The sequence below is a fragment of the Hyla sarda genome, chromosome 4 (assembly GCF_029499605.1).
Source record: "Hyla sarda isolate aHylSar1 chromosome 4, aHylSar1.hap1, whole genome shotgun sequence".
NCBI classification, from domain to species: domain Eukaryota; kingdom Metazoa; phylum Chordata; class Amphibia; order Anura; family Hylidae; genus Hyla; species Hyla sarda.
The window spans coordinates 153081057-153096374 of record NC_079192.1 but is presented as its reverse complement, the minus strand read 5'-3'; the positions used below and the strand labels follow the sequence as shown (position 1 = coordinate 153096374).

The 15318-nt window shown below is 42.2% G+C and overlaps 1 protein-coding gene and 1 long non-coding RNA gene across 3 annotated transcripts in view; one reads left to right on the top strand and one right to left on the bottom strand.

The window, feature by feature from the left end:
• The window catches only part of LIPC (lipase C, hepatic type), a 187358-nt gene that overhangs the window by 65774 nt on the left and 106266 nt on the right, over positions 1-15318 (bottom strand). The window lies entirely within an intron of this gene.
• The window catches only part of LOC130368578 (uncharacterized), a 34676-nt gene continuing 25874 nt past the window's right edge, over positions 6517-15318 (top strand). For both annotated transcript variants that reach the window (XR_008892510.1, XR_008892512.1), the window contains exon 1: positions 6517-6687. This is a non-coding gene — a long non-coding RNA (uncharacterized LOC130368578). The remainder of the gene's footprint in view (positions 6688-15318) is intronic.

Sequence of the window (15318 nt, the reverse complement as noted above, 5' to 3'; positions counted from 1 at the left end):
CGTTTGATATTCCGTTATGAAAACCCAGAAAATCGGCCATTAAACCGCCATTACAAAATTCCATACGTCCGTTAGAAAATCCCATTATAGTCTATGGGATTTTTACATTATCCGTTTTAATCCGTTATAGTCTGTTATTAATAACGGATGTTATTTTGTGATGGGAGAATGAATGGAAGAAATAGTGCATGCACTATTTCTTCCATTACTATGTTCCGTCGCAAAATAACGTCCGTTATTAATAACGGACTATAACGGATTAAAACGGATAATGTAAAAATCCCATAGACTATAATGGAATTTTCTAAGGGACGTTTAATGGCCGATTTTCAGGGTTTTCATAACGGAATATCAAACGGATCTTTAAAACGGATGAATTTTATAGTGTGAAAGCAGCCTAAGGCGTATTTTATTCTGGGTTTATGGTTTAGCCAAACATACCTATTTCTCATTATTTTAACCTTCCTAAAAAAGGATGTTGGAATCCTGATTGGGAGAACTCTGTATAGATAAAGGAGTTTTGGTAACAGCATCATCTTAAATGCTGCGATTCTCCTCAACCAGGACACTTCTACTATCTTATATTGTTCCAGTTCTAATTGTAGTTATTTAATAAATGGTATATAGTTCATTTCATATAGAAGCCCAAATGTTGTTGTAATCCAAATTCCTGAGTATTTAATTTGGTCTGTCTGCCAGTCTAGTGTGTTAATTTCAGTAGTGATTTAGTTGCAGTCAGGAGATTCATAGGGAGGGTTGTGATTTAATTTTTTTTAATGAATAATATGAAACTACTCCAAAATTATCCAATAGATCTAGGACTCTGTTCATTGATATAACCGGATTTGATAATGTTTAAATGATGTTGTCTGCGTGTAGAGAAATAATGTGCATCAATGCTCCGATTTTTATGCCAAATATATTTGGGTTAGTTCAAAGCCACTATATGTTCTCCTCATGCTGCCGCCAACTCCAGGCTGTGCCATTCAGCCACTATATGTTCAACTTATGCTGCCGCCAACTCCAGGTTGTGCCATTCAGCCACTATATGATTTACTGATGCAGCTGGGCCTGGGACATTACCTACAACTTTTCATGGTAGCTACCATAAATCTAGCTACCATAAGTCTTCAATCAAAATGTTAAAATTCATCTTTAAATCTTAGGGATTGTGAGGCCCTATGTTCTCCTCATGCTGCCGCGAGTTGCAGGCTGTGTCATTCAGCCACTATATGTTCTACTCATGCTCCTGCCAACTCCAGGCTGTGCCATTAAGCCACTATATGGTCTCCTCATGCTTCAGCCACCTCCAGGCTGTGCCATTCAGACACTATATGGTTTCCTCATGCTGCCACAAACTCCAGGCTGTGCCATTCAGCCACTATATGTTCTACTCATGCTGCCGCCAACACCAGGCTGTGCCATTCAGCCACTATATGGTCTCCTCATGCTTCAGCCAACTCCAGGCTGTACCATTCAGCCACTATATGGTTTACTCATTCTTCAGCCAAATCCAGGCTGTGCCATTCAGCCACTATATGGTCTTATCCTGCTAAACCACATCCAGGCTGTGCCATTCAGCCACTATATGGTCTCCTAATGCTGCCATAAACTCCAGGCGGTCATTCAGCCACTATATGGTTTCCTCATACTGATGCCACCTCCAGGCTCTGTCATTGTGCCGCCATGTGACATGTGAATCCTTGTTAGATTCGGTCCTTTGTAACCACACGCCGGGGCCTGGGACATTAAAACTTGGGAGTGTAATCTTAAATTTCAATTTAAAAATCTTAAATTTCAATTAAAAAAATCTTAGATTTCAATTTAAAAGAATCGATGTAATCTTTTCAAGACTGAGGCCCCATGGTCGTCGACATCATATAGTAGCTGTGGAATTACCACAAGAATCCAATTAAACAGATTGGAGCAATCACAACGAACCATTACTGATTAAATTAAACATTTGCAGTTCCACAAAAGAGTAAGGGTGCTTTCACACCACGTTTTGTACCTACGGTTCCCGGTTGACCACGTTTTTGCCTGCGGTCGGGAAACGCAGTCGACCGGAGGCTGCGGTTCACTCCGGTCGGCTCATAGACATGCATTAAATACGGTTCCTGAATACGGCTGAGTGCGGGCGCCGCAATTAAGCCCCGCCCCCTTCTCCCAGCCGTATTCGGGAACCGTAAGTACAAAACGTGGTGTGAAAGCACCCTAAGACAGTGGGAGGGATGGGGTCCGGGGCGGTGAGAAGCACAGGCTTGAACAGGTGGTAGCTCGCCTTGCAGCGAACCGCCAGCTCCATGCTCACCAGAATGGGTACTCAAAAAAATGAAAATAAATTCAAATTAAGTTAAATAAAAATTACATTATAAAATCTATTTACTCTCTCCAATTTTGATGCCATATGGTCTCCCTGCTGCCACATTCAGATGCTCTGCCGCAGTGATTCTAATAGCGATGCCTGTAATCTGCATTTCATACTGAATAACAGTATTATTTCACTAACACAGCACACTCCCTATGCGTGTTAGAACAAAGCAAACTGTTCTTCACCCCTATTAAGGCTCTCTGTAGGCCAGAAATAGCCATTTTTAATACAGATTCGCTGCAAATAAATTCAGACCAAACCAAATTTTTGGGGAAAAATCTGCGAATCGGCCAAGTCGAATTTTTCAAAAGTTCGCTCATCTCTATCTCCCAACTTTCTTTAATTCATATCTGCCCCTGAAATAAAAATCGACTCCACTCACAGGAAACTGGATTCTAAGACAAGTGTACAAGCATGTACCATGGAAGTGAGACCAGCACTTCCCAAAATCCCCTGAGTGCTGTACTTCGGTCTCTTCGGTGCTTCCATAAAAATTTATGGAGTATGTGCCGTCTACCGGTAGACAACATGCACTCAAGAGTCGGGGACCCGTTTCGGAGATCGCGGGGTCCCAGTGGTCGGAACCCCCAGGATCAGCTCTTATCTCCTATATTGTGGATAAGGGGATAAGTTAATTTTGGCTGGAGTTATCCTTTATTGGACTATCCTCTTGCTAGGCCCTCATAAGTTTATGCAGAAAATTTATAATGTCACCTCTCAAAAAGAAAGAAAAGAAAGCAATCTAAATATCTTATACCCCCAAGTAGTACAGAAAGCTTTACCCTGAAAGCAATTCCATGAAGAGAAAGTTATGGGTCCTGGAAAGTGGTGATACAATTTTTTTTTTTTATTGCAGAAAAGAAAAAAAAAGGCAGAATCATGTATCACATAACTTGTTACAGCTCTTGGAATGTCATGAAGGAAAAACAAAGAAAATTACTTGGACATTAAGGGGTTAAGCCTCCTTCACCTTTAGATTGTTTTGATTGAAAATACACATCAGGATCAGTAAAGGATTGAATGTGAAATTGTACAGGAGTTACAAGAGTTAAAAATATCTGATGCTAATTATTCTACAAATGAGAGTAATAGAATATATTCTTTTAAACAATGTTCGAACAGGTTTTAATTCACTTTAATCTCCAGTAATGCAGAAATATTTTTTGCAATGTATCAGTAAAATGGTGCCGCCCGCGTAGCGTGCCTGATGAACTCCGTCCAATGACTTGTTAATTAAGATTCGCCTGATATTCTGAGAACACATAACGTACATTAATTATTAAGGTTAATCGCTCGGGGCTATAGCTTTGTTTGTTAATCTTACTGAGGCAAATGCATACATTACATGATCACCCTTCTGTCTCTGTTTATTCATGGGTTAACAGCCCAGAGTATTATTTATGTATGATCCCTTCTGCATATATGAGATGAAAGTCATTTAATGTTGCACGCACGCACTTCTGGTCTCGCTATGTCCATACTTATTTGCTATGTAGTCAAAAATGTAATGAAAATCCACCTTAGAAGTGAAAACTACATAGTGTTACTGTCCATCGTCATACATTACATTCATGTTTGATATGAGAAAAAGATGTCACAATTGGTGTAATTGTAAAACTGGTATGCATGCTGCATATGGATGTTGGTGCCTATGACTAAGGAAGACAGAATCTTTTTTTTTTTTTTTTTTTTTTTTTTTTTTTACATGGGTTCAGTAAATCATTTTTGTAAAGGCATTGTACTGACAAGTATCAGTTTTTTCATAAGCTTTACACAACATATTTTACTGGTGTAAGTTAGTAAAGACAATGGCCAGTCTCAAGATTGTGTCATTTATGTCCCTTAACCTTAGTTAAAACAAACAAACACACCAGTTCTACGAGACTGGTTGATTGTGTTGACTGCGATGATAAAGAGATTACTGCTCGGAAGAGATCTACACAGAACAGGAAATATCAGCCTATTATGAGCTTTAGTGGCCAGGGGAAAAACTGCAGGATAACAGTATTTATTTTATTATAGGCTGTGAAACTTATAATAAAATACATGCACTTTTTTTAAAAGAAAATATGGTGAATAGAAAATCTGTGGTGGCCAAATACATAATACTTGCAGATTTGGTGCAGATCTTTAATGTATTTTGGACAAAATCAGAAAATATTTACCATGCTCGAGGCCACTGTTAAGGGTTTTCCAACCAAGTAAAGTTGGTAAAACCTAGTTTAACTAATGTGGTAGCCCTTGGGGGATGTTGGCAGTGGGTGTATTTGTTCGGTAGATGAGGGGTTCATGTTAACCCTATAGTTCGTGACGCCAGGCTGGGGGCTAATATGCTGAGGTAATTCTCCGGCCTATCGCTGACCTTCCCAGTAACGATAGGTGCATGTAATGAAATGACTGAAGGTCCACAAGGCCCTTGAACTTGAACTTGGGTAACTTTACTTAAGTGCTTGTGGTATATCCAAGGTACAATAACAGTCTCAAGAATACAGTCTTTATATAGCTCAATGACTGACAATTGTTGCGGACCTTGAAATAGATTAAAGTCTCTGAATTTAGGGTAATAATTGCAGATCCGTTCGGATTTAGGGGATAGATAAGGTCCGGTGATCTTGCAGAGTGTGTGGGGATTGATACACTCAGAAATTAGAAGTTATCGGCCGTCGCCGCAAGGTTCAGGCCTAGACTCACTGATTTCAGCAGCGCAGATGCTTCTTGCTTGCTTGCACAGGAACAAGAGAGCGAGCAATGGCCGCTGCTCCCTTATATGGGCAGGGGCGGGGTGAATCTGATTGGTCAGAACATCCGTCACTCACTGTTACACAGTGTGATGGGATTAACTACATCACAAGGACCTCCAAAGGTCCTAAAGCAGAAATACCATAGAGTTCACTTAAAAACGTGACCTGCAGGTCCTGCTATGCTATAGACAGGTAACTAACTATTTATAGGGCATCTATATAATATTTACATGCTTTCTAAGTAAGCTATTGGAGCAATAACTATCTGGATGAGAGGTGACCAGGGGTGAACTAGACAATGGGGACCCCGACGTCCTAGGGACTCTGACTAAGGGGACCCACATACGCAGGTACCTGATAGGATACGGTACTGGGACACCACACTATAAACTAGTTTTAACTGTAACATATGTAAAGGAACACAACATTCTTGTTAATAGGTAAATAACTTATACCCCTGTACTGTTCTTCTTTCCCATTCATCTGATTCCCTTCTTGGTTTCCTCTCTTTTAGGTAAAAATTCAGTCTGAAGTAGGCACCACCGAAATTAAAGGGGTATTCCAGCAATTTTTTTTTATTTGACTATGCTACAGGGGCTGTAAAGTTAGTGTAGTTCATAATATAGTGTCTGTACCTGTGTGTGACGGTTTTCTCACAATTCTTCTGTGATTTTCACTCCAATATTTATTTTTAACAGCATACAAAATTACAGTTGTCTCGGATTTTTCCCAGCTTGCAATGCGGCCAAGACTTGACTCACTAGTCAGCTGATGACTGGGAGCCTGTCTACTTCAATGGGTGGAGGGATCAATCTGCAACTAATGCAACAGCTGTAGGCACCCTGATTGAAAACCACACTTATTTGAATGGATGTAGCTCATTTATGTTTCAATGGGTGGGGTGGCTGATGTGTGGGAGGGAGGAAGAAGGCATTGTGGGATTTGTAGTCAAAAAAGAAAAGTCAAACAGGAAATACCAGTTCACAAAAAGCTAGCCACAGTGTTATGGTAATCTCATGACATAGCCATTTAGCCCCAAGACAAGCGCAGATCCTTCCTAAGCATGTCCATTACTGTCTGCCAGGTATGTACTAAAATCCCCTTTTGGTGGATAACCCCTTTAATCATTGCTAAGACCACACATCTCTGCATCATTACCATTGATGGCAATGCAGTCCACAAGGAATACTGCCGAAAGAATGAATGTGTTCATTCTTTTGGCGGGTTTGGAGTTCGTAATTTCCGCTGTGATAATTCCGCAGTGAGGATGGATTAATGGAAATCTGTAGCTGTGCTGGACACTATGCGACATTGCACAGGCTTTCCCTTAATCCCCTTTGTTTGCTTGTATAGTGATGACTAACTGACAATAGTTGCAGGACAGCCCAGGAGATGGCAGTTGAACTGAGCATGTGTGACCGACATGTGTGATCGACATGTGTGACCGACATGTGTGACCGACATGTGTGATCGACATGTGTGACCGACTTGTCTAGACTTAAATCTATAAGGTGAACATAACCAAGAGTAACAGACTATTAAAATAAAAGCAGAAAGCAAGTAGATGGGGGATTAGTAAGTATATATTTCTCAAACACTTCATTTTCAAACATGTATTTACAACAAGACATGTCTTAACATTATACATCAATATAGACTTATTTATTTTTTATTGGAAAAACCCATTAATGATCACAGTTTCACAAATCCCACAAATAACTTTTGCATACATCTGTTACTTCTCTATAAACATACAAGACATATTAATAGAGTTGTGGTTCTTATTTAAAACACAGGGTTAAAAGTAATGCTTACTGCAGATTTATTCTTTTTCTTAATCAATAGTTAATGAAAATGTATGCTTCCCATTCCTTCCCAGAAAAATGTGAGCTTGACATCTACATTCATTATTCATTGGACTTTCCTGTAAAATATTTGAACTGTCAATAGACTTTGTGCTTTTGTTTAATTCATAACTTCTTCCCTATGGACAAATAAAATTAAGGCACAATATAAAGCCCTATCATATGACAGAAAAGAATAATGCTTCTATATGCTACTCATTAGGTCATGCTGATTTTTTACATGTCTTTTTATGTGTCTAACTTCTGTATTTGGCTCACAAATCCCTCTGTTCTGCTGCTCACTCATTCTAACATCTACTGCTCAGGAAGGGGCATGTCTGAGGCACCGAGCTCGTCCTCACTGTCCATGCATTCACTTCCTCCCTCAATCTGCTGTGCTGGGTTTTTTCATCAAATCACTGCAGGCTGTTCTGTAACCTCCTCCTCTCTGTTTTGATGCTGCAGTCTTATAGACAGGACAGGAGTGAACACAGAGGAGTGCTAGTCCTGCCATCACTTCCTGGACTTTGTCCCTGCCTGTGCTTCATCTGGGACAAATATGATGCTGCAGCTGAACAGGTTTATGTTCTGGATGGTATGGGGACCCCTACTGTTATTTTTTAAAAATTTTTTTTTTATGAGCCTTAATGCCTATAACAAAGAAATATTTTTTTGTAAGTATATTAGAAAGGTTAATGTTTTGCCAAGATGTACAATATATAAAAGGTTCTTGATTCTTACAGTGCCCACAGTATAGGAGATAAGTATCTGATTGCAGGGCGCTTTACTGCTGGGACCCCTGCAATCTCAAGGATGGGATTCCAAAAGCTATCATCTGAATGAGGCCACAGTGCGCATACTTGACTATGATATTTGACTACTGGAATGTTGTGGATAGCAAAGTACAGTGCTCCCATCAGTCAGACCCCTCACAATCAGACAATGAGGTTTCCATTTAGATGATCTATATGTTTAACAGTAGTATTTATTATCCATAGTATCCCATGTTAAAATATGTATACTTTGTAATCAATGGCAAACATACCATAGGGACAAACCATGTAGCTGCTATAGGGAACTTGGACAGAGGGCTCCCAATCCTGGTTCAATTCATTTTCCCACTTGTAGAAAACTGTGCAGCACAAGGGGTATTAACCAAAAGGTGATAGAAAGCATGTAATACTAGACTATATGCAGAATACCAAAGTGCTCAAGTCCTGCATGAACACATGGGAATGGATTTGCTGCACTCTCTCCACTGCAGGAACACTGTTCCCATTAGCAGGAGTTCTGTAGGACCAGCCCTTGAGTGGGGAATCTTGGGTGAGTTCCCATACTTTTTCCCCCAGGACTTGACCCCTGATTATTTTTGCCACTAATTGTAATTCCCATAGCAGTTCCCTAATAAATAAAATTGTTGTTGCGGGATAAAAATCATTAGTGGTATGCGGCAGTCAAAATCACACAAGAAGATCTCAATATGTAGCCAGGTTCCCACTAATGTTTCAAATGTAAATGTCATTACTAAAATACAACATTTTGGATATGTGAATTGTTTCATCTTCTGTGACCTTTCCTTTAATCACATTGCTTTGTGCCCTCTACATTTTAAACTGTTAATTGGAAAGTGAAGTTGATTTAACATATCAGGACAAGGTGACATTCACGGATATTTCTGATTGGCTGTAAAATTAACAGAATCCAATAAATCTAAAATCCGAAGGGGAAAAAATGGGCATGCAAATGAATGTGCTAATAATAAAAATGTAGCCGGAATAATTGCTAACAGTATCAGATCACCAGGGATGATATTTTCTGGTCATCAAGGTTAATTGAATACTTTGCAGTGGTTTAGTCATGTAAGTCTAAGGGATGTAGGTGGTCTGTAGTGAATGGAATGTCCAGCCAACGATTCATGGCTGTGCCTATGTTTTAAATGGAGAAACCAAGGCCTTTAAAGGGGTTATCCAGGAATAGATAAAGGAGCATATTTTGGTTAAAAACAGTGCCAAACCTGCCCTCAGGTTTTGTGGTGGAATTACAACTTGGCTCCATTCACTTTCATTGAACTGAGCTGCAATGCCACATACAAATCTCAGTACAGGTGTGGTGCTGTTTTTTAAAGAACCAGCTGTGTTTTTTTTTCTTTTTTTTTTTAATCCTGGACAAGCCCTTTATGTCTGAGATGCTACCACAGAGTTGACCGGATACACAATTGTTGTGGATGAGGCCAGGGTACATAGTATACTGTCTGGAGGGTTTCCTGATGTCCATCCAGACCTTCAATGTATGCCACTGTCTTGACATACAGAGGCTTATGTCACACGTAGAATCCCATGTCTATAAAACTTAAAGGAAAACTGTCTGATATTATCTCCCGCACTATCCACAGTATTGGTGGATAGTGCGGGAGCCCTACCTTACCCGGATCTGCCCGGCCGTTTGCCCGCAATTGTGGGTTTATTCTGTGGTGTCCCAGCACCGGATTGCCTCCGTTGCCTTGTGGTGAGGTCCCCAAAGTCAGAGTCCCTAGGTGTAGGTGGGGTCCTCATCCTTATCTAGTCCCTTGTCACCCCTTTTGTAAATAAAATTATTTTAATTTAATGTATATATTTAAATAGTAGGTGTACTTACCTAGTTAGCGTTGCAGGACCTGCGGGTCACGTGATGCTTTCCAAAGACTCTGGTTTGCAGTTCAAGGACCTTTGGAGGAAGTCAGGTGTTTACCCATCAGGCTATGTAACGGTGAGTGACAGCTGACTTGGACCAATCCAAAACGGCCCTGCCCCTGCCCATATAAGGGAGCGGCGGCCATAGCTCACTCTCTTTCATCGTGGGCTGTTGACATGGAAGGATCTGCGCTGCTGTCATCAGTGAGTTAGGCCCGAGCCTTGCGGCAACGGCTGATCTTTACAAAACCGTGAGTGTAATCAATCCCTAAGCACTCTGCAAGATCACCGGACCATATCTATCCCCTAAATCCGGACGGATCTTCGCGAATTACCCTCAATTCTAAGACTTCTTTCAAAAGTCAAGGTCCGCAACAACTGTCAGTCACTGAAGTGTATGGAGACTGTATTAATGAGACTTGTATTAATGAGACTGTTACTGTTCATTGGATGTACCGCAAGTCTTTAAGTAAAGTTTATCCAAGTTCAAGTTCAACTACCTTGTGGACCTTCAGTCATTTTATGCATGCATCTATCGTTACTGGGAAGGGCGGCGATAGGCCGGAGAATTACCTCAGCATACTAGCCCTTAGCCTGGCGTCACGAACAATAGGGTTAATCTTAACCCCTGATATACTGAAGCAATACCCTGACTACATTACCCCTACCCCAGAGGCCTACCACAAAGCCTTTTTGGCGTCACGAACAGGATTTGGGTGTGTGCCTACTACAGTCGCCACTAGTGAAAGTGTACTCCCCCCCCCCTTAGAAAACGAACTTTATTCATGTGCTATAAACTGTGTTGCTGTGTACGGGAGCGGTGCTTGTAGTGCACCATATAAGGGGGCCACGAGAAAAGTAAGGGGGGAGGCGAAAATTCATCTACAACTAAGATGTGTAAACTGCGCAATGAGTTCATGCTGTGATCCTCTGGTCCGGTCGGCACAGGTGGAGCCGAACTGTTGCCGGAAAAGCGTGCGAAGAAAGCCCGCACTGCGCCAAGCCCTCCCCCAGGGCGTGGCTGCCAAGTTGCTGTGTCACAGTCGAAAGGGACCTTTGAGATACAGGAGTCGTCTCTGGAGGGACCGGAAGTCGGGGCTGCACCGATAACGTCCTTCCTGCCGGCTGCCATTTTGAAGAAGCCCACTATAAAAGACGCTACGCACAGCGACCTCTTCAGTCTGCACAGAGAGCCTGAGAGTACAGACATGGCGGAGGGCAGCGTTCCACGTGGTGAAGTTAGCAAAATGGCGCCGTAAAAGCGGAAAGTTGTGGCAGTCGCAGCCCGACTTTTCCAAGAACTTGCTGACCGTCTGCAGCGGTTGTCATTAGACGAAGAGGGGGCCTGCAATCTTCCCCCACTGCCTGATGATGATGACGATTGGCCAGAGACACCTCCAACGGAGAGCGCAGGGACACCTGGAGGTGCATCGCCAGTGAGACTGTCCCCTCACCACATAACTTGGGGCTTGTGGGCCGAGATCCCATCGGAGGAGTCTGCAGTGAGCACCCCGCCAGAAGCGGCCTATTCTTCCTCCTCCAGCCCTGAGGTCATACCTCAATCAAGCTTGCCAAGTGCACGACTGTGCTCACCAAAATTTCCACAATGGGTGTTCGGAGATTAGCCGGAGCTGATCGAGTACTTCAACCATTACCTGGGAAGCCACTCCCACCAATCCCAACTACAGAAAAAGAAAGGGCCCATCAAGAAGCCGAGCTGGCTGAATTGATGGAAAAGCTAAAGGCCCGACACAAAGAACTCTATATCCCCAAGCACGTGCATTTGCCTCATGAAGAGAAAGTACGGTGGCAAGAAAACACCAAAGAAATTGAGGCATTGTACATTCGTAAATGGGATCACCCCCAAGAAGGGGAGGAGCCATTGGAAAGAAGAAGAGCAACTGTGATCAAGTTCGACAAGGTCAGAGGTTATGCGACACTCCTTGACTGCCACACTGGGCAGACCATCCTCGTAAACCGGCAAGCAGTGCAAAGGCCATATCTCCATAAGAAGTTCTAAACCTTGGAGGTGGGTGATATTGTAGAGTACACCCCCGTCCAGAGCCTTAGAGGGGAATGGGCTGCTGCGGTCACGAGACCAACTGCCCCAACACAGCTTCCTTTCAAGTATTTCCCGTCAACGGATTGGGAGTCTGATCCCTTCAACTTGAGGCCGAAAAGGTCTGCTCCTAAAGCCTCCACCAGCGTACCCAAGGAGCAGGAGCCTCAATAGCCAAGTTCATCATCTTCTATGTACAGCAAAGAGCCAAGTTCATCATCTTCTATGTACAGCAAAGAGTCAAGTTCTTCATTTTCTACATACCGTCGAGAGTCAAGTCCTGCTCAAGTTCAGGAAAGTAAGCCCAAATTGCGGGCACCAAAGACCGTAACTAGACCCTCTCAGAGCAATGAGAGTTTGTCTTTTCCAGAGGTACCAACGCACGTACCTAGGCCCTCTCGGAGCAATGAGAGTTTTCCTCCTGCACAGGTACCAACGTATGTACCAAAGCCCTCTTCTGACATGGAGAGTTTGCCTGCTTCCAGGGTACCGACGAAAGAGTCATGGGTCCATCCTTGTTTGGAGATGGTAATCAAGCCCTATTGCCCCACTTTGATCCCGGCTAAAAAACCTGTGTCCCCTTCTAATGCTGCCATCCACCACTCCATCCGGTTCCGGGTAAGGTAGGGCTCATCAGCGTCTCCCGCACTATCCCCCAGTACTGTGGATAGTGGTGGAGAAAATATCTGACATTTTTCCTTTAAACTGTGCAGTATAACTTATTGTACTGGACGCCTCTGTATAGAATCACATAGTCAACATCAATATTCTGTAGAACAAAAGAAAACACTCTTGTGGTCTTATAAAGGTCTATGGCTACATTTAATGTATATACCTATGTGCATAATGTGCATACACCAAACATACAGTGCAAATGATATACCGCTGGGCCCCCTGCGATCTCCATGCAGCACCCACATTCTATGTGGGAGCTGCATCTCCAGTTTCGGAAACCTCCGGGTTTCTAGGACTGGGGACGTGACATCACGCCACGCCCCCTCCATTCATGTCTATGGGAGGGGGTGTGACGGCCATCACACCCCCTCCCATAGACATGAATGGAGGGGGTGTGGAGTGACGTCACGTCCCCAGCCCCGGAAACCCGGAGGTTTCCGAAACTGGAGGTGCAGCTCCCGCATAGAATGCGGGTGCTGCAGGGAGATCGTGGGGGGCCCCTTTGGATAGGGGATAAAATGTTTCTGACCGAAATACCCGTTTAAGAGAAACAGTATCTAGTCACATACCCAATTCTGTCTAATATTTGTCTTGCTTCATCCCTATACCCAGGTGAAAACTTTTTCTCTAGTTAGTTCTGACTAAACCAGAGGAGAGCACATGTGCACTGCAGCCATTATGGAGGGAACTGCACAACATTGAGCCTCGGGTGTAGAGTCAACCACACCTTATCTCGGGAGTCAACAACTTAACTAGCATTATCCAGAGTTGAGTCTTCTGGTCTTCTGCCTAGCAACAAGGATACAGGTCTCTACAAAAAGGAGAACCAAGTTCTAGAGTAGCAACAAGCATTGAAAAGCAGTATTTTGGAGGCTGGATTGCAAAGGAAAACTAGGTGTCATTTTCCTCCTAGTCCTGATCCGGTATGAATCTAGCTAAGATGGGGAGTTCCTTCTAGATATGCCAACAAAAATAATGTCACAGCATAGTCCATAAAGTGGGAAGGGATTCTGCACATCATGCATCCTCATGAAAATCCTCGTCAGTTTGCTCAGTTAAACAGGACACAAGTGCAACACCAAGTTAGTTTACATCCTCAAGGGAAATTATCATGTCCAGGTACAGAGAGAATACAGAGAATACTAGACACACAAGAAAGTTACAAGTACTAGAACAGCACTCAAGTGAAACATCTACAAATCCAAATGCCTGCGTAAAGTGCATAAACTCTGCAAGGATAGTGACTAGTGATGTCACACTGCTTTCTCCTGAAACCAAAGTGTATTTTGAGAAACTGTATCATATTCCAGCAACATTCCAACATTCCATACGAGGTGATGCATAAAGGGAACAGCCAACCTAATTGAAAAATGTGTTTGTGGGTTTGGGGGCTTTTTTAAGTGTGCAGTGCTGTTTCCTTCTATAAAAAAAAAAATGTACCAGGGCACGGCCCTGACTTTCTCTAGAATGATCACACCCTTGGAGTAAACAGTGAGTTTTTCTAGGATAGACAGCTAGCCTAGGGATTTTGTAAGAAAAGCTGTGCTCAGCACTCCTGCCGAATGGTTTTTGTATGCATCCATGAATATAATTAAAGACTCTTTTGTCCTTGCTTCATTTTAATGGGCTGTCAAAATAGACTATTCAATTGAATATGTACTCTTTACTACCTGAGATTGACAAGGTAACTGCAGGGAAGAAACTCTGACATTAGCACCGTACACATGGATTTCATGTATGGTTCTGCACATTGATAATAGAAGGATATGTGACATTGCTGATTTAGATTCCGGTTGGAGTACTGCACCCCTAATGTACATTTACCCAACTCCCACTATAATTGCTGAAGGCAAAAATGATATATCATATAATTGGAGTCAATCCAATAATTTTCTGCTAAAATTAGGAAACATTATATGTAAAACTACTACTTCCAAAATTGATATGTGAAAACGGATAACAGCCTACATACAGTATGCCTGTGTCCTTATATTTTTACATTTACAATAGAGGGTACGTTATACATTCTACTTTTTCCCCCCTGTATGCATATGATAAATAGATATGTAATATCTGTGTGTAGCTGAACCAGATCCATGCCTGTGATGACCTCTTTTCTTTAGAAACAGGTCACCTTTTTCCTAGAAAAAAGCAAAACTCTAGATAACCTTATCGGTGTGCACACATTTCTCTGGCATAAAGTGGGAAGTGAAATGATCTGTTTTTTTTTCTTTTTTAGAAAATGAATAGTTGGGTAATGTGAGCGAAAGGCGACATAAACAACCCATCATAGTTTTTCAGAAGTTATAAGGACACACTGGCACACTGGGGGGGGGGGAGGGGTTTATTAATATATTTGATTCTGATTAAACTACTTTCTTCTGATTGCTCAAAAAAAAAAAAAAAGAGTGCAGAGCATTTTAGACATTTTTTACGCCAGAAAGTGTGCCAGACGGTGTCTAATTTGTGTCCAAAAAAGGTAGTCAATTGATGTGGTGTTTAAGACACATTATTCATTCCGTGACTGCTGTACTTTGTCTTAATTTTTTTTCCCAAAGTTGACCATCATTAAAATAGTGTAAACAATTTGTACAGTTGGACTGATTTCTGGCACATCTGATTGGAGAATATGACAGATTTGCTATAAGCTGTGCCCAAAAATATTGAATATTTCTAAGTGAGGACAGACAGTCATGAAGAAGGATCGGACAAGGATAGACACAATTGATTATTCCCCCAACTGTCTGCAACATATAAGATGACTAACAGTACTTTTACACAGACTGATAGCTGTCTGATATAAGTGCCAATTGACTGTGTATAAAGAACCCTGGCTGGTTTGTTTGGTGGGGTGGGGTGGGGGGGGGGGGGTCATTCACTTTATTTATTGTGAAAAGCACATCTCTCCTTTACACAAGACAATGTACAACTAGCTAACAATGGTGTTGGTCCTGCCCGA